General features: G+C 34.6%; 1 protein-coding gene across 5 annotated transcripts in view; it reads right to left on the reverse strand.

Moving 5' to 3' along the window:
• The window catches only part of PPARG (peroxisome proliferator activated receptor gamma), a 145,650-nt gene that overhangs the window by 70,497 nt on the left and 55,332 nt on the right, over positions 1-19,821 (reverse strand). Inside the window, exon 3 of one of the 5 annotated variants that reach the window (XM_045832279.1) lies at positions 9,670-9,750. The exons of the other annotated variants lie outside the window; for them this stretch is intronic. The gene's annotated coding sequence lies outside the window, so the exon portion shown is untranslated. The remainder of the gene's footprint in view (positions 1-9,669; positions 9,751-19,821) is intronic. 5 annotated transcript variants of the gene reach the window in all.

Genomic DNA, 19,821 nt, shown 5'->3' on the forward strand with positions numbered 1-19,821 from the left:
ATACAATGGCTATGATATGGAAGAAACCCATGTGCAGATCAAGAGATGAATGGATAAAGATGTAGTACAATTATGCAATGGAATATTAGTTGGTCATTAAAAAGAGTGAGATCTTATCATCTGTGACAACATGAATGGACCTAGAGGATATTATGCTAAATAACACAAGTTAGACTGAGAAAGACTAATACCACATGATTTCGCTTATTCATGGAATCTAAAGAAGAAAATAAATGAACAAACAAAAGAAACAGAATGTTAGATACAGAGAACAAACTGAGGGTTGCTAGATGGGAGAAGGGTTGAGGGGCTGGATAAAAAAGGTTGAAAGGATTAAAAAGTACAAATTAGTAGTTACTACATAGTCATAGGGATGTAAAGTACAGCATAAGGGATATAGCCAATAATACTGTAACAACTGTGAATGGGGGATCAGTTTGTAAATTATTGTCTAACCATTATCTGTACACCTGAAAATGACATAAAATAACACTGAATGTCAACTGTAATGGAAAAAATAAACTAAAGGACAATAACCTTAGTACAGAAAATTGAAAAAAATAAAAATAGGAAAAAATGACCATTTTCACACCAAAAGAAAAAGAAAAAGAAAGATGGGAAATGCCATGGCAACTGGAATATTCAGATGATGCTGGTGGAAGTGGTAGTTGGTACAGCCATGCTCAAAAGTGTTTGGTAATATCTCTTAAAGCTGAACACACCTTATGGCCTAAGTATATATGTAACAGGAATGTGTACACTTATACACTGAAAGACCTATACAAGAATGTTCTTAGTGGTAATATTTGCAGTTCTGGAATCCATCTGAATGCCCATCAACAGTTGGATAGATAAATTCACACAATAAAACACTATATGGTAATGAGAATGAAGTACAGTTATTTCCAATAATCTGACTAATCCAACAAACAAATGCTGATCAAAAGAATCCAAGCACAAAAGTATAAACTATGTATGATTCTATTCACGTAAAATTCAAAAACAGGTAAAACTAACCTATGGGTTAGAAATTAAAATAGTCAGAGGTCTTCTGGAGTGCTGATGTTCTGTTTCTTTATCTGAGTGCAAATTACACAGGTATGTTCATTTGTAAAAATGGTTTACATGCTTTTCTCTATACATTATAACATAATTTAATAAAAAGGTTAAACAGAGCCCTGGTCAGTGTGGCTCACTTGGTCAGAGCATTGTCATGTAGACCGAAGGGTCACAGGTTTGATTCCTGGTCAGGGCGCATACCGGCATAGTGGGTTCAGCCCCTAACTGGGGTATGTGTGAGGGGTGACCAATCAATGTTTCCCTCTCACATCGATGTTTCTTTCCCTCTTTTTCTTCCTCCCTTCCCCCCTCTATAAAGTCAATGAGCATATCCTCAGGTGAGGATAAAAAAATATTTTTTAAAGGTTAACTAGGAGATACTCCATAAGTGTTCTAGGAGTAGGGGGTTATAGAAGAAAACATGCAGACCAACCAGACAAGCCAATAAAGTTATCAACTTGTGTTAAAAGGATTGTTATAGAATTTCTAGGGCATTCATTTAAGAATTTTTCCTTTTCAGATATTATAAAACACTATTAACATTAGTATTAATAAACCACTTATTTTTCTAACTTACTTCCTTATACAACAAAGGCTAAATACATACTCAACCAAGGTCCTCAAATCAGTGTGCACAGGGCAGGTAAAATTTCAAAGAATACACATTTTATCCTAAAGAGTGAGTATGAAAAGTTATGTTTTTGCTTTGCATATGTTTGACTTATATGTAAGACCTATTCTGTTTACAAATACCCTGTGTTTTTTTAATAATGCAGGAAATCTTTATCTAAATGCTAATACCTATATTAGCGGTCCTGTGTTTGGGAGGTTAATGTATTTGGATCAGTGAGTTAATCTTTTGAGACATTCCATTTAAATGAAATAGTAGGTAAATCCAAGCTACAAATTTTATGTTAATTATTTAACTCTTCTTTGTATCAACAGTGTATTTTGTAAACCTTGCTTCTTAGAACAATTATCATTATATTTTGTAATGGTGTTTCTCTTTCCTAAAAGCTTTCTTTGTTTCACTTTTCTTTGGCATTTTTATTTCTCAATATCTTAATCTCAGTATATGCTCACTCAGTAATATAAAATCATTACCATCTCAACTGAAGATAACCAATACCTAATAGTATGCTCAAGGTATTTTTCAGGCCTCACAAAAAAATACACTATAATGTAGTTTCTGATCTTTAGAAACTACTAAGGTGAAAGATGTGTAATAACCAATGGAAGTATAGAGATCAAACTAGTAATAGAAACAATAAGTGCTCTACAAATGGGGGGGGGGGGAGAAAGAGACTAACATGTTCTGAATAATTGGGAATAACTTCATGGTAGAGATGGATTTTGAATTATGAGAGCCCAAGTGGGATGATTAGGATTTGATTTTTGATAAAGATGTAAGGAAAAGATATTTGTTTCTATCATTCAGCATGCCCTTTATATTATCTGAGTTTGCTTAAGTGGTAATAACTAAATGAATATAATATGAAAGATGATTAGATTTTATATAGGACATACATTTGTAAGTTGAATTGGTTTCTACTGGGTCCATTGTTCATCTCTTGTAATTGGCTAGAGATGTGGCTGTATCAATGGCAAAGATTTCTATGCAACTCTGGCCACAATTATGTCAAGCTTACACTTTCGGTTCTTATTAGCATCATATTTTAATCAGCTAAGCAAACTTGCCTGGACATCTATATAACAGGTCTACAATTTCAAAAACTAAAATAAAGGCAAGATTTTATGTAAAGTATAAAACAATAGTAAAATAACATCCAATAATCTTACATTAAAATATTTGGTTGCTAATGCAAAGCAAAAACCAAAGAACAATAAATATTTTATTTTTTCCAAAAAAGTGACTTAAGTAAAAGAAGTAAGGGGAATCATTGTGTTCACATGTATGGGACACATATTAGAATGTTAGAACTCCTGTTATTAAGTTTTGCCACTGGCTCTTTGCTAAAATAAGAAATTAAGCATGTTCTTTCTTCTGGAACTATGATTAATAATATGTAACTATCAGGTACTAGCCAAATGTTTGGAAAAATGCTAAGGAAAAGATTATAAGAGGATAAGCAGTTAGTCTGACTTAATTAACCATGGTAATAGAAAACTTTTGATAGCATTAATAATGAAAATCTGTATTATCTCAAAGTAATAACTTCCATTTTAAGGGCCAGAAGACAAAATTAACATTTGTTGGACACACTACATATCAGGCATTGTTCTAAGTACTGTGTATGTTGTACATTGCATAGTCAAATAAGTTACTCCTCTTAGCACTGTTCACAAATTAGTCTCTTAGGAGTTCAAATGAATACTGGAAGTTTCAAAAAGTAGACAGACTTGCAGAAGAAGCCAGACATTTGGATAATTCACAAACTTAAGATACTCAAATTAATATTTAAAGATACTCAACTAATAATATTCAAGCCAATGAGGGGATATGGTGCAAATAACTGCAAGTAATAGATAACTCAAAATGTATTTGTATTTGTTTTTAACATATATAATATTGTTGGTTTGTTTATATTAGCATTAGCTTTGGAGTAGTATTTGGTGTACACGAAACTTTGGTTTGTATGTGTTAAATATATTCCAGTGCTTGACCTCATGAGCTTCGGGGGTAAAGCAGATCGGTTTGGTATTAATAAGTCATCAAGAACTCTTTAGATACCTATTATAGGTTAAATCAGTGATTTTCAACTGGTGTGCCACAAGAAATTTTAAAACATGCAATACCTGACTACTTAGGGGCACTGACTTCTTTTCCCTTAAATTGTCAAATAAAAAAAATTGACAACAACCAACAAAACAATAGCCATCTGGTATGAACAAATCAAAATTATACCTATACTTTTTGTTGGATTGGCAAAATATATATTTTTTGGTGTGCCACAGAATTTCAGTAATTAGTTTATGTGTGCCACGAGATGAGAAAGGTTGAAAATCGCTGTGTTAGATACTTGCGAAATAAAGAAGAGAATAAAACATGGGTCTTAGCCTCAGTGACTGTGTAATTTGGCCTAGGGAATACAGAAAACAGGAAATAATATCAGGCAGTCTCCAGTTAAGGGCTAAATAGTGTGATACAGACCAAAAAGGTTAGAGGATTTTATTCTTTCATTTTAATAAGTATTAATGAGCCCTGCTCTTCATAGAGCATGTTCTAGGCATTTGGTATATATACCAGTGGGGGACCAAAGACAAAGATCTCTGCCTTTATGGGGTTAATATGCTAGTGGTATAAAGTGGACACTAAACAATAAATGCAACCAATACCAATAAATAAATTATATGGTACGTTAGAAGATGAATGCTTTAGAAAAAAGAAAGTGTAGAGCAGGGGTAGGGGAAAGGCAGTGTGTGGGGGCGTAGATAATTCAGCACAGGGCAGGGGTAGTGGGGGTGGTTAAGCAGTCCTCCCTAGAAGGCATGATCTGAGCAAAGATTAGGAGGGGCTGAGTCAGCTAAGATGCCAGAGGGAATAAAAGCATTAAGGCTGGAGCATGTATGGAATGTTGGAGGAACAGCAAGGAGGCCAGTGTGGTGGGAACAGAGTGAGTAAAGGGCAGATAGAAGAGGGGACAGAGAGGTGACAGGGTGGGGTGGGAGCTGTGGGGCAGGTTGGGCTTTTGTTATAAGTGAAGTGAGGAGCCACTGTAGGGTTTTGAGCAGAGTGACAGATCTGATTTACTTTTTAAAATAATCCCTCTGGATGATGGGCTGAGACTAAGCTATTGGGAGGTAAGGGCAGAGGCAGGAAAACCTGTCGGAAGACTGAGATAGCAATCCAGGCAAGAGATGGCGGCCTGGATCAAGGTCATGGCAGTGGAGGGAAGAGAGGAGACATATTCTGAACATATTTTCAGTTTAGAGGAGAGGAACAACATTAACAGTAATATATTCAGAGAAAGCTTCATGGCATAGATGTTACTTGAACCTTACCTTGAAGGACAAGGAGGACTTGAAAAGGTGGAAGAATTAGGAAGGGCATTCCAAGCTATGATAGGTTTTGGTGGCCACAGTGAATATGACTTATACATGGGACAATGAAATTAGTCCTATTAGAGTAAGGAGGCCAATCTTGTGGGTTTGTAGGGAAGATACATAAAGTGGAACCAGATTATAAAGAGCTTTAGAAGCCAGGCAAAAGTATTTAGACTTCCCAATGTTCACCATAGTAGATGCTCAATACTTATTAGAAGACTGGTAATAAAGACTGGTTTTTAGGACCATTTATCAGGCAGATTGGATTGTCTGGCTGAGTTTCTCATGTAGAAGGTCAGCTAAAAAACTGTACAGAAATCCTGGAATAAGGTAATGAAGGATAATTCATATGTAGGTAACTAACAGTTGACTGCTTTAAATTTATTTTATAATGCAAACCATTCATCGTTGTGGGAACTTCAATCTTGTGTTGCCAATCTCTTCTTTAAATAAAAATAATACGGGTCTAAAAAACTGTGTACTCAAACTGCCACGTGATTTTAATTCTGAGGTTGTAAGAGTTAGATTGCAGTTGCTATCAGATACCTGTGCAATTCCTTTGTCTCTAAATTAGTTACAGGTGCAAAACTGTGTCTACAAAAAAGGGTAAGCTGGTAGAGTTTTATAGAAACTTAGTTCCATTCAGATAAGTCTGATTCATTCTTTATCATATATTTTCACAAATATTCAGCATTAGCAGATGCACAGGAGGCAATTGTTGAATAACTTTCTAATGTCTAATTTAAGGGTATTCAAAGGTACCTAAAATAATAGAAACTTTGTGTCAGTATTGTTGATCTAATACAATGAAGAAATTTGCTTTGCTCAGATTTCCTCTGATGCAAAGAATATGTACCTTAGAAAGAGCTATAATGATTTTAGAATTTCTTCAAGGTGATTTTATTCAAATTATAAGTGAGAATGCTGACAAACATAGTAATCTATGACAACTTCTTTCAGAAGTATAAAAATTGTTTTTAATTTAACAACTCATGTTTTACACCTCAACAGTTTAAATGGATAATTGCTGTCAGGTAGCTTTCAAGACAGATGAGTTGTATTCCTTAGAAATCTAGGGGAAAATAAACTTTTTAAAAATGCTGTTTTTTCTTGTAAGCATCTAATATAAATGACATTTGTTTTGAGTGATTCCTATAATTCATAATTTGAAGGAAGTACAAGAGAAATAACAGTTTTTGAAAACATAGTAGGGAGATTCTCAGAGTCTAGAAATCTACCAAATTTACTAAGTCTTGGTTATCAGAGAAGAGATTTGAACAGTTAAATCGGAAAAAGTGATAAAATCAGAGTCATACTAAAGAAAAAAATTAATATGGACAATAGTAAAAGTATTTTTTTAAAAGATTTTATTCATTTTATTTTTAGAGAGGGAAGGGAGGGAGAAAGAGAAAGAGAGAGAGAGAAACATCAATGTGCGGTTGCTGGGGGCCGTGGCCTGCAACCCAGGCCTGTGCCCTGACTGGGAATCAAACCTGCGACACTTTGGTTCGCAGCCCGCGCTCAATCCACTGAGCTACACCAGCCAGGGTAAAAGTATTTTTTAAATTTTTATTATTTTATTTTACTTATTTATTTATTTTTAGAGAGAGGGGAGAGAGGGAGAAAGACAAGGAGAGAAACATCGACATGTGAGAGAAACATCAACTGGTTGCCTTTTGCATGCACCCAACTGAGGACCTGGTCTGCAACCCAGGCATGTGTCCTGACTGGGAACCAAACCAGTGATCTTTTGGTTCATAGGCAGCCAATGCTCAATCCACTGAGCCATATCAGCCAGGGCGACAACAGTAAAACTCTTTTAAAGTCCCTGAATTATTATGACATGTTGGATTATGAAGTTCAGAGCCATGTCAATAACCTTAATTTTCAGCATATAGAAAACATTATAATCTAAGACAGTTTTTCAGTGTCTCTGAGAAGAAAATATAAAATCAGCACTCTCACTTAGGTCCAAAAAATGATTTCAACTTTTGAAAATTCAACCTTTTCATGGACAAATGTTAATGAAAGTGGGAGGTAATTCTTTCATTTAAAACAGTCAGACATAAAGATGCTTTCTCTAAGTTTGATCATTTCCTTATTAACACATTCACCAGAGGCCATGTGGAAGCTTCATCTCACTCAAAACTGCCACTAATTTGGCATAAACAATTCTAAACTTCTCCCCCCACCCCATAATCCTTAAAATACTTCAAATTCAGGCATTTAGGAAAATTATATGTCTTCCATTCTATACACAAGTGATTAATACTACAAGGCCAAAATAATACACTCTATATTGGATTTCAGATGTACTTCCAAAAATATTATGTCATTTAATCCTCACAATAACCCTGTGTTTTCTGTTAATATATGCAGAAACAGAGGGCAGAGAAGATAAGTGATTTGACCAAACGCACAGAGAAAGTATGTGGATAAGATTGGTGGTTACATCCTCTGATACTAATTGGTCCCTTCAAACTTCTGGAAAGGTGAAAACTTTGGTCAATTACCTAACTGGTTCCAAGTATACAGTTGCCTGGAGTCACATGGACACAGTTTAAGTACCCCTCAATAAAAATGACGGGTAATCAATCACTTATTCCTATCTCAGGAGAGACTCTTGTTTCAAGAATCATCTATTGCAGCATTTGTCATGTCTCTAAGGCATATTTCCATTGCTCAATCAGCTCCAAAGGACAAGCGTGTCATCATCTTTCAATGCTCTGGTGCAACAACTTAAAATTAGAGAATTCACACAGGACTAAGTCTGGCACTGAAAGCAGGAGGCATATTCAGCTTGAATTTGTGGAAGCTTCCCTTCAATCTTGCCAATTTTTACTAGTAGAAATGATTTCAGAGCCAGCTTGGGGTTACTTGAGGTTGCTTGAGAAGCTCATGATGAAGACAGAAAAGGGAATAAGATAAAGTGGGTCACAATGATCATGGAGCCCAGAAAAAAGTGGAAAAGCCCTCTTTGGTCATAGCGGCTACATAGGGTTTTTAATCTTATGAATATGACCAATATAGCTGGATATCTGGATCATTCACACTTAACAAGCCACTTTTTATTCAATAGCAGCACCCAACTACTTGCAGCAAACCCCAATTCTACCTTGCCTATGATGAGGAAGAAGGAGCACCAAAATTACTATATCTAGGCCAATTACCTAGTCTGTACAGTGTTACATCTCTATTGGACTCAAATAGCTAATGATGATCATGTTCCTAATTTATTTTCAAGTTTGTCCATTTTGGCAAAGGTAGAGTAAGTATTTTCTGAATATCTATAAAATACAATAGAAGTTAACCACAGATCTTTGACCTTTAGAACATCATTTTTAACAGAAAAACAACACTTATGAATAAGAAATCAGATACCATGTAAGATAAGAGTTAAATTATTGCTACAACATACAATTTCTTAATTGGTAATAATTCTGTTCTGTACCATGTTAGTTAGGAAGAAACATATTTCTTCCTAATTTGAGGGGATTTGAAACTCAAAACAATTAAATCCAGAGTAATTTCAAGGCACAAAAATAAAGAGATTAGTACAGAATGAAAACTAACTTGAATCACACAGCTCTCCCTTACCATAACAGTACTTGTACCCCAGTTAACCTAAACATTTGTTGCACTGCCCTGTGAACATCTTCTTTGCAAACTGACATAACTATCAAATTTTGACACAAGAACTATTTCACACTATTATTGGAACATTCTGCCTTGATGCCAGCTAAATCAGTAACTGGAGAAAGATAACCATAATTTTTATGGCTTGTAGAAAAAGAGAACAGACATCTATATCATATAATGAAATTAAATTCCTTTTAAAGAGGCTCAGATGATAGAAGTATACATTGAGTCAAATCATCATAATAAAATGAAATAGAATTTCAGGGAATATTTTAAAATAATGTTTTAAGCAAGAATTTTTATTTTAAAAAATTTTTAAAAATTACTTTATTGTTGTTCAATTATAGCTGTCTGCATTTTCTCCCCACTGCTCCCCACCACCCCAGCCAAACCCACCTCCCTGCCTTGCTTCCTCCTTTCCCCTTGGTTTTGTCCATGTGTCCTTTATAGTAAGTAGTTCCTGTAAAAATTGCCTTTAATGTGTTTAAACTTCAGGCTTCCAGAAAAATTAAAATGTTAAAGTGTAAAGCCATCATTTCAAGAACTAAGTGACTTAATTTTCATGTTTTAGCACTAATATGTAAAATATGAATCACACTACTTAACATAATCTATTTTTAGCATCCAGGAGAAGAAAAAATAAAATAGAAATATAGAAATATAAAAAAAAGAAATATAGAAATATAAAACAGTACAAAACAGAAAAAAGCTGTGCTAAGAAAGTCCAGTAGAAGGAGCTCTAGAAAGGAAGAACTCTAATGTTGTATACCCAAAACTAATATAATAATAAATGTTAACTGTAATTGAAAAAAAATAAAATAAAAAAGCATTAAAAAAGAGAAAGAACTGACATTTTGCAATGGCAAAGAAAGAAATGTTGAAAATCAGATATGTTTGAATCATACCTATGTATGAGAAAAAGTAATAATTCATCATTTGTTTAGCATGCAATAGGCATTTAGGTACCTTATTTTCTTTATGCGTAAATGAGATGCTGAGAATAGACATTCTCCAAGGTCCCCACTACTCTGCAATGCATTAGGTATCCTAAGAAATATAAAGAAGTATTTAACTTGGTTCTACACTCTGGAAGCTTGCAATTCTTTGGTAGAGATTAAAATGTACACACAAATATCTAGATATTAAAGTAGAACAAAAACATGCTGAGAGGGCTTTAAGAGAAATAAAAATTCTGCAGGAGGAATAAAAGCTGCTGTGAGAGATAGCTAACATATAAGACTAAAGGGATAAAAAGTGACTCTTCAGGTATTCTAAAAAGACCTTAAGTAATTTTATCAAACATATATAAATCCAGGAAATAAAAATAAATAGGTCTTTATATAAATATACCTTTAATGCTTAAAATTCAAGAAATGGAAGTCATGCAAAGAGATAAAATATGAATCAGTTTAGGTTTCTTTTTAAAGTTCTGAATATGCTTATAAGTGAACCTGATAGCAGTAAACTAAGTATTAAAATACTGGACTACACACATAACAGTACTATAACAAATATAATTTAGAAAACCAACTACAAGCACAATTTTAACTTTCTATAAGTGCCCGAAGTACCCCAATAGCCACATCTGGAATGAACTTTACCTTGTGAAGTGCTTGCAGACAGTGTATCAGCGAAGGAATCACTTTCTGGGTCAATAAGAGAATCTCCCAGAGTTTCACCCATAACAGCATGGAATAGGAATTGCTGTAATTCACACTGATATTTTGTCTATTTCTTGCAAAAGACTAATCCGTTAAAAGAAAAAGACTTGTGGTAGTAGAACTTGTGAACACACCAATGAGTCAAGACATCAGTTTCCAAGTATTTGGGAGAGGTGGGAATAAACTCACAAAGTACCAGGCCTGAGTTGGCTGGCACTCTTCTGTTACAGAGCCAGCTGTGACAAAATGTTGTGTCATAATTTTGTTCACTGCTTTGGCAAGACTTGGTACATTACAAGGAAAATATTGCCACACTGTCTCGCCAATGGCCCACATGCTTAGTGTCTTATGAGGGGTGCAAGCTGTACAGTATTTAAAACTATCAAAGAAAAAAGATTGTTCAATATTCAGTTGCTTCTTCAATGGAAAACTTTAAATCTCTGGGTTCTGAAACACCAGATAAACTTACTTGGACAAAGTTTTTTTTTTCTTGCTACCCACCCCTGGTCGAATCTCTAATCATATTATCTGAGGAAAATTTTGAATTCAAACACATATTCACATTTTTAAATTTGCTATCAGCATTCTCCTGAAATGTTATATGCTAAGATATTTATTCTACTACTTCACAAACCCCAAAATGATGCTAACTGCTATTCAAATTCTATAAAATTAAACAGTTGAGGGAATGAAGGTGGGGCTGATAGCTTTAGATTTTTTTATATCAGAGTTTTCTTTTTAAAAACTTGATTAGTAAGTTTATCCATCAATAGCAGTGCAGCAATGTTGCATCAGTTGATGTTTAAATGACAAATGCCATGTCATAATGAAAAAAGTGGAGTTTTGTCTGAGAAGAATAACGCATTACCAGAAGGAAAACAAAATAAAACAAAACAAAACAGACACTGATAGGTTGGCAAGAAATGTGGTCAGTTTTGTAATCAGGAAAAAGCTGGCTTCTTGCTGAAGGCCTTTGCCCTTTTTGGCAAGGAGACACACTAGCCATGCCACAATTCAATGTGGGAGCTCATCTCCTCTTGTCACATAAGTGGCCTAATAGAATTGCAGTGACTTATGGATTTAAAAAGATGCCCCAAATAGGGCAATATATCACATGGCAATAATTCTGTGAATTACACTTATCTCAATATTCCCCAACTGGAATACATATATATCTGATTAATCTCCACTGAGTAAGTAGTTGTCTTGCAAGGGTACTAGCAAAAGTTTCCCTGTCAATCACAGAGCAACAGCTTGATGGGAAAACGCTTAGTGGATCTCAATAGCATAGAATAAAATGGACAATTGGGCAATTATATCACTATTTTAAGCCCAAAAAGCCTTTATTAGGTAAATCAATTTAAAGATCCAAATGACTGAGGTAATTACAGTATTATAGAACAAGTTGTATAGTTGTGTAGAACTATGTTCAATTTGAATTCTCAATAAAGGAGTTTCTCCTTCCCTCTCAGTGCTGGGAAATTCACTTATACTACAGATACAATGACATAATATTTAAAGATGTACTTAAATCTAAGATTCTTGATTATCTTTATGATAGGTCAAAATGCTGTAAATGATTGAAGTCAAAGCACTTTTCTTCTTGTTAATAAAACAGAACAAAAATTTAAGCCCCATTCTGCCTACAGATATCTCTACTGAATGTCTCAAGATGTGTTAATCCTATTAAGTCTTAATCCTGTTAAGTGGCAGTATCTTACCTAATTCCAGATCATCACCTGGTTCTTGTTCTCAGATTCCAAAGTCTCTCCAACTTTTTAAAAATTGCATATTTATCAAAATATTCTTAGTATTATGCCAGATTATAATAATGATAAAACTGGCAGAAAGATACCATTTTAGAGTGAGAGGAACTCTTTAGAGTCAAATGCTCTTTTAATAAGATGAGAAAATGAGGCCCCCAAATGACAAGTAAATTATCCAGATTAAACAGTGAGGTAGTGACAGGGCTGCAACTAGAATCTAGATTGTTAGGCCTCAAATTTTCAGGGTAGTCAACTATTGGCCTTCATCAACTTCTACTCTTAGAAGTGTCTAAATCACCTCTTTTAATAAACCAGGCACCATGGGATCAAGCAAGTTTAAGAAAAAATATGTTAACTCAAGTGAATATCAACGAATAACTGCATTACTCTTTTTTCAATACCTATGAATATTGGGAGTAGGGGTAGGGTGTTTGGGGAGTCTCTCACTGCATTTCTTCCTCTTACTCCCACATTTGTTCAGTTATAATGTATCTCATTCATGCCACAGAATTCTATTTGAAGATCCCAGTTTTCTTAAAAACTGGTCCTATTCATTGCATTTCATACATTTATTTGTTCAACAAATATTTATTGACAATATATCACAATATAGCTAGATGTTGGCCTGATGAACAAGGTTTGTTCTTATCTTGCGTAGTTCAAAAATAGTCAATAAACAAAAATTACAATTTTGATAAGTAATAGAGTCTGGCACATAGCAGACACAATAAATGTTTAAACTTTTGATAGCATATATAAAGCAAGCAATATAAGAAGCGTCCTTAAAGTTACTAAAGATACTTACACAATGTGGATTGTTTAATCATATGTTAGTGATAATATTTTATCCTATGGCACTAGGTCACTTAAGAAATAATTTACTCACATGAATATTGAAATAGACAAAATAAATTAAGCCTATCTCATTTGAATCTAATTATGCATCTATTTAGTCCTTCAATACTAAAAAATCATATTTTATTTTACAGCTATGCATCTATCCATTTCTCAAATATTCACTGCACACCTGCTGAATACCGGGTATTATTCTAGGCACAGGAGATAAATGCATTAATGAGCCAAGGTTCCTATCCTCAATGAGTTCACATTTAACTATATTAATAAAAATTATCCAAATATACCTAAAAAGAGTGATCTTTTAACTTACTTAACTAAAGGTCAATTAGCATGCACTGATATTAGAAACAATATTTTTGCTTAAAGTTGTTACTATCAATGGACAATATATGATGATCAGAAAACTTGAGAGTTTTGACATGCCTGTGACTATCTCTATCTTCAAGGCCTTAAGGTTTCTCAGTGTCCTACTTTTCATTGTATCGAAATCTGAAAGATTATAAGATCCATAAAAGAGCATGCTAGTAAACTGCATTGTAATGTTAGGTCCTGGAGTTTTGGATGGTGTCTAAAATGCTTGGTATATCAATTGATTATCAGCACTTTGCATCTGAAAGGTGCCTCTATATGGAAGTCTATTGCTTTCTACTCTATGGAAAACTCTTAACTGATAGTTTTTGGTAATTTTACAGAGTGAGGAGGGGTATAAGACCACCTTCCTTATGCACTATCCACAAAAACTAACTCAACTTCTTCTATTGAGGGATACAGGTCTTGTGGGCAATGTAGAGGTTGAGAAAAAAGTCATTTCCCTTTGGACTTTGGAGACAATGGTATGGATGTTGTTGTGGGTATAATATGCAACTTAGCAAAAGAAAAAAAATGGGGCTAAGTAGGAATGATTATATAAGGAAGATGAAAAGCTTATTTAACTCTATCACAGTTTATAATCTTGGAAAATAATGGACAGCATGGTATTTAAGAAGGCTACTCTTTTAAAAAATATATATTTAATTGATTATTACAGTTGTCCCAAATTTTCCCTCTCTTTCCCTCCTCAACCCAGTACCTGCCTACTCTGCAACAATCCTCCCCTCCTTAGTTCATGTCCATGGGTTGTGCATATAAGTTCTTTGGCTTCCCATTTCCTATACCATTCTTAACATCCCACTGTCTATTTTGCACTTATCAAGTATGCTTCTTAATCCCTAACCTTTCCTCCCATTCTTCCCCTACACTCTCCCTGCTGATAACCCTCCAAATGATCTCTACACCTATTATTCTGTTCCTGTTCTGCTTGTTTGCTTCATTTTTTTTATTCAGTTGTTGATAGTAGTAAATTTGTTGACATTTTAACATTCATAGTTTTGATCTTCTTCTTTTTCTTAAATAAGTCCCTTTAACATTTAATATAATAAGGGCTTGGTAATGATGAACTCCTTTAGCTTTACCTTATCTTGGAAGCACTTTATCTGCCCTTCCATTCTAAATGATAGCTTTGCTGGATAGAGTAATCTAGGTTGTGGGTCCTTCATCACTTTAAATACTTCTTGCCAGTCCCTTCTAGCCTGCAAAGTTCCTTTTGAAAAATCAGCTGATAGCCTTATGAGAACTCCTTTGTAGGTAACTCTGTGTTTTTCTCTAGCTGCTTTTAAGATTCTCTGCTTATCTTTAAGCTTTGGCATTTTAATTATGATGTGTCTTGGTGTGGTCTTCTTTCTGTCCATCTTACTTGGGGCTCTCTGTGCTTCCTGGACTTGTATGTTTATTTCCTTCACTAAATTAGGGCAGTTTTCTTTCATCAATTTTTCAAGTAAGTTTTCAGTTTTTTGCTCTTCCTCTTCTTCTGGTACCCCTATGATTTGGATGTTGGTATGTTTGGAGATGTCTCAGGGGCTTCTTATACTATCCTTGTTTTTTTTGAATTCTTGTTTCTCCTTGCTGTTCTGGTTGAATGCTTATCTCTTCCTTATGTTCCAAATTGTTGATTTGAATCCTAGCTTCCTCCCCTTCACTGTTGGTTCCCTGTACATTTTTCTTTATTTCACATAGTGTAACTTTCATTTCTTTCTTTATGTTGTTGCCATACTCAATGAATTCTTTCAGCAACCTGATATCAAGATGCTCTACACCCAAGATGCATAGCTTGATCTTTGTTTTGTTTAGTTCTTTTTCTGGGGTTTTGTTCTGTTCTTTCATTTGGGCCATATTTCTTTGTTTCCTCAATTTGGCAGCCTCCCTGTGGTTTGTTTCTGTGTATCAGGCAGAGTTGCTTTGATTTCCTATCTCTGTAGCATGGTCTATTGTAAAAAAGGTACCTGTAAATTGTGTAGTGTGGAGCCTTAGGTAATCACCAGGGCAGGGCAACCTACTTCACCACTTTGTGGCTCTGTGTGGGGAGGGAACAGTGCCACTGCCTGGCTTCTGGAGGTTTGCCCAGCAATTGCCCCATTTACAGCCACTTCACCCATTCCCTGTATGCAATTGGCACCCTTCCAGCTGTTGCCCTGGTGCTGAATCCCAGAGTGGGTTTGCGAACATTCTAAGACTCTGCAGGCCCTTTACACAGAGTCTCCTGAAAATCCAGAAGTTTCTTCCACTGCCCCAACCCCTACTAGTTTTTATAGCTAGAATTTATGGAGATTTATCTCCTGGCACTGGAACCCTGGGCTGTGTTGTCTGGCCTGGTGCTGGGATCTCTCACTCTCAAGGTGTCCCTGATTTTTATCCACCACACTTGAATGTGGAACCACCTGAATTGCTGCTGCCTCTCTGTGCCACTAAGTATCTCCTCACCTCTCTGCCCAGCTCAGCATTTCTGCCCCTCCCACCCATCTAGATGAATGTGGCTTTTATAAATCCTTGGTTGTCAGACGTCTATACAGTTCGATTTTCTGACAGTTCTGGGTGTTATTTGTTTTAAGGTTTAATTGTAATTCTCTCTGTAGTTGCACAAGGAGGTGAAGTGTGTCTACCTACACCTCCATCTTGACTGGAAGTCCCCATATTGAGAAGGCTACTCTTCGATATCTAATCTTTCATATTACTTTATGGAACTGTCTTTGGCCAAAAGAATCTAAATATTATTCAGCCAAATAACTACCAAAATTTTAATACATTTAGGAAAAGGCAACTAGACCAGCAATTTCCAATCTTTTTTATCTCATGGGATACAAAATAATTACTGAAATTCTGCAGCACACCAAAAAATTATTTTTTGTTGTTTTGACATAAAAAATAGGTATAATTTTTATTCATTCACACTGTACAGCTATTATTGTGTTAGCTGTTGTCATTTTTATATTTGACAACCTATTGGTTGGGGGAAAAGAGGTCAGTGCCCTGACTAAGCAGTCAGGTATTGCATATTTTAAAAATTCTTGTGGTGCATCAGTGTGCCTCTTGCAGCACACCAACTGAAAATTGCTGAACTAGACTAATAACAGCTACCAATAATTCATAACAAAAAGAGGTCTAAAAATCTATAGTTAATAAAGTCATAGTATTATATCTGTACAGTTTTTATTTTTTAAATTTTTATTGTTGTTTAATATGCCTGTATAAAGTTTTAAAAGCATTGTTCAGTGTTTAGAATGATTTTCATCAAAGTCTCAAAAAACAGAACATTAAAATTTTTTGTGTGTTGCATTACTCTTGAAATCTTTCTTTCTCTGGCTATAGATTAAATTTGAACTTCATTGTCTAGATTAAATTTAGACTTTGAAAATTGCTTTCTTTTTCATTTATATTAAATGAGCTATGTTTGTATCAGTATAGGATAGTGTGTATAATATTCTTTTCTTTTGCTATAACCTCATTTTAAAAGTTGCATTTCATGTTATAAGTGCTAAGAACACTTAAACTAGCTCCTAAAAGGTGAGGAGCTCCTTGAGAAAACAAAATCTAATACCTCTTTGTATCCCCAGAGACTAGAACAGTGTCTCTAGTTGGCATAAAACATGTTTACTGTTTTTGATGGTGATGAGAATGATGAAAGAACAGTTGCTTGCCACATGTATCACATGTATCATTTAAGGAGGAGTTTAGAAACCTAATGAACTGACAACAGCATCAATTTTCTTCTTGTTCCAACAAGACATCAATTTTCTTCTTGTTCCAACAAGACATAAATTTCCTGATGGTACTCTATAGAAAGCCAGGAAATTGCTAATAACCAGAATGGCTGTCTAAAGCTCACTTCTCCCCTGACCCAGAACTGTTGCTTTTTCCTAGAGTAATTAAAGTTGGCTCAGAACCTCATCTTTTAGTGGTGGCTGCATCAATTCAGGCTATCCCCATAGTCACAGGAGACACAACATGGAAGAAATGATGTTCCAAAGGGACATATGCCTTTTAGAAGAAATAATAATCCTGTATGCTAATGTAAATTCCATCAAGACCATCGCAGCAAGCCCAGTATTCCCATAGGAAGAGACAAAGGAAGGCCTTCTTTGACTACATGTCATTTTCTTTTAAAAGGCAAAATCCTGCCCTGGCTGGCATAGCTCAGTGGATTGAGTGTGGGCTGTGAACCAGGCATCGCTGGTTCGATTCCTAGTCAGGGCATATGCCTAGGTTGCAGGCCATGGCCCACAGCAACTGCACATTGACATTTCTCTCTCTCTCTCTCTCTCTCTCTCTCTCTCTCTCTCTCTCTCTCTCTCTCTCTCTCCCCCCTTCCCTTCCCTCCCTAAAAATAAATAAATAAAATCTAAAAATTAAATAAATAAATAAAAAATAAAATAAAAGGCAAAATCCAACCTTCTTTATTCAAAAACTGTCATTTGATTCAGACTTTCAAAAAATGACATGTTGTCTATATAAGGTTAATATTTTAAAATATATACCATTTTGATTTAGAGAAAAATAACTCAATGAAACGATGTTAACTTGTAGCCAATAGCTTGAGCAGATGTATAATTGATATTTTAAAAATTCTTCTAAACATATAATTGATTTTTAAAAGGTCTTCTAGATGCTGAAACAGTGCAATATATGGAAAAGCACACTGACAATAGAGCCAGAAAGTCTAGGTTTTAGGGTCCTATCTGGGTTCAGCCACAGACTTGTGCTAATTCTTTGGATTCACATTTCTCATCTTCAGGATGAGAAGAAGGCTTTCTGTAAAAGGAATAATCCTTGAGGTCCTTTTGGGTTCTGGTGTTGAGATAATTAATAGTATGCCTATAATTAGTTCATTTAGAGTATAATTGAAAGTCTGCATATTATATTCTTATTCATTTTCTAACTTTGGGTTACTATTTCCTTTTCATACTCCACTGCTAATTGGGTGACAGAATGAAAGGCACTTTTATATGAAGAAAAAAAAAAAAGCAGCCCAACTGTAAATCAAAAGCCTCAAAGAGAAAAAAACTTAAAACAACGCCCCCCCCCTTTAAAAGGGTAACTGGCTTCTAATACCTAAAAAAGAGCCTAACCTGTCTAACCACTTTCTAGGGATCAACCAAACACTTTTCCAATTATCATACTTTTGAACCAAAGGCGTCCCACCTAAACTATGTTAACTTGTCTTTGCATGCAACATCTGAAATTCACCAGTAATTTAGTTTCTAGCTTAATAAAATACCATGAGCTATATTATAAATTGACCCATATTTATGTTGTGGGAAATCCCAAACCTCTAAAACATGTATCTTCTTCATTGTTTAGATATTATCAATTAATTTTTCAAGATCAGTTATATGGAGATTCCCTAGGTAACACGTCCTATCACTGGTGAACCACACTAGGAATCCATAAAGATCCTGAAGCAAGCTTAGAGCCACAAAGTTACATGCAGGTTTACTTTATATAAAATAAATAATTTACTGGTTTTGTGATTGAGATCACAGACTCACAAAACTTAATACCAGATTAACACATTCAAACTCTTAATTTTTTCATATAAGGAAAAATAGGTTCCAGAGAAATTGAATGGTTTGTTCAAGGTATTACCAAGATAATTAGTAGCAGACTTTGAGCTAGAAATCAGGTTTATTAATTTCCAGTCCAAAGCTCCAAACTTTGTTTTATCTCATTAAAATGGTGCAATAAAATGTTCAAATACATTATTCTGATCAATTCTTCTTAATGCCAACAATCATGTTAGAAGTCTCAGCATGAAAGTATTTGTACTATATGATTCACTTAATGTGGATGAATCACCCATGAGAATGCCAGAGTTCATCACAGGTTTAGAGACTGCTTTCTACAAAGAGAGTGCTCAATAACAACTTAGTATTTAAAATTTGGTAATGTCTGAACAACCAATTTAGGAACTCATTTTGCTAACAACTGTCCTTTTTTGCCTTATTCATAGATTCTTCAAGATCATCCTAATATTCTGGAGTTCTTTTCTATTGACATGGTTCCTTGCTCTTATGAAAATAATAAAATTGCTATGTGAAAATTTACAGAGGTAATAATACACAAATTTTTGAAAAGTACTTTGGAGCTGTACAGTGTTTTATCTCATTTGAAATTCACAATGACAGAGAAGTGATTCAAAGCAAAGCAAAAATAAATAAATAAATAAATAAATAAATAAATAAATAAATAAATAAATAAATAAAAAGCATACATTGAATAGGGCTTCAGTGTGGAATCTGGTAATGCTTTTTGGCCATGAAGTTATACTTTATTTCCTATGAAATCTCTAATTGCTATTTGAGTAAGAAGGGTCTACTTCTGCTAACAACTATGAACTTTTAAAATTCAGACTTGCTTTGAAGATTTCATGCTCTACTTGTATACTATTTCTTCATGAAGCATTTATGTTCATGAAACATACTTAACAGCAACAGAGGTATTAGTTGATGACATTTTTATTATTA

Source organism: Phyllostomus hastatus, unplaced genomic scaffold, assembly GCF_019186645.2.
Source record: "Phyllostomus hastatus isolate PE091 unplaced genomic scaffold, TTU_PhHast_1.1 phas_contig_16, whole genome shotgun sequence".
NCBI lineage: Eukaryota > Metazoa > Chordata > Mammalia > Chiroptera > Phyllostomidae > Phyllostomus > Phyllostomus hastatus.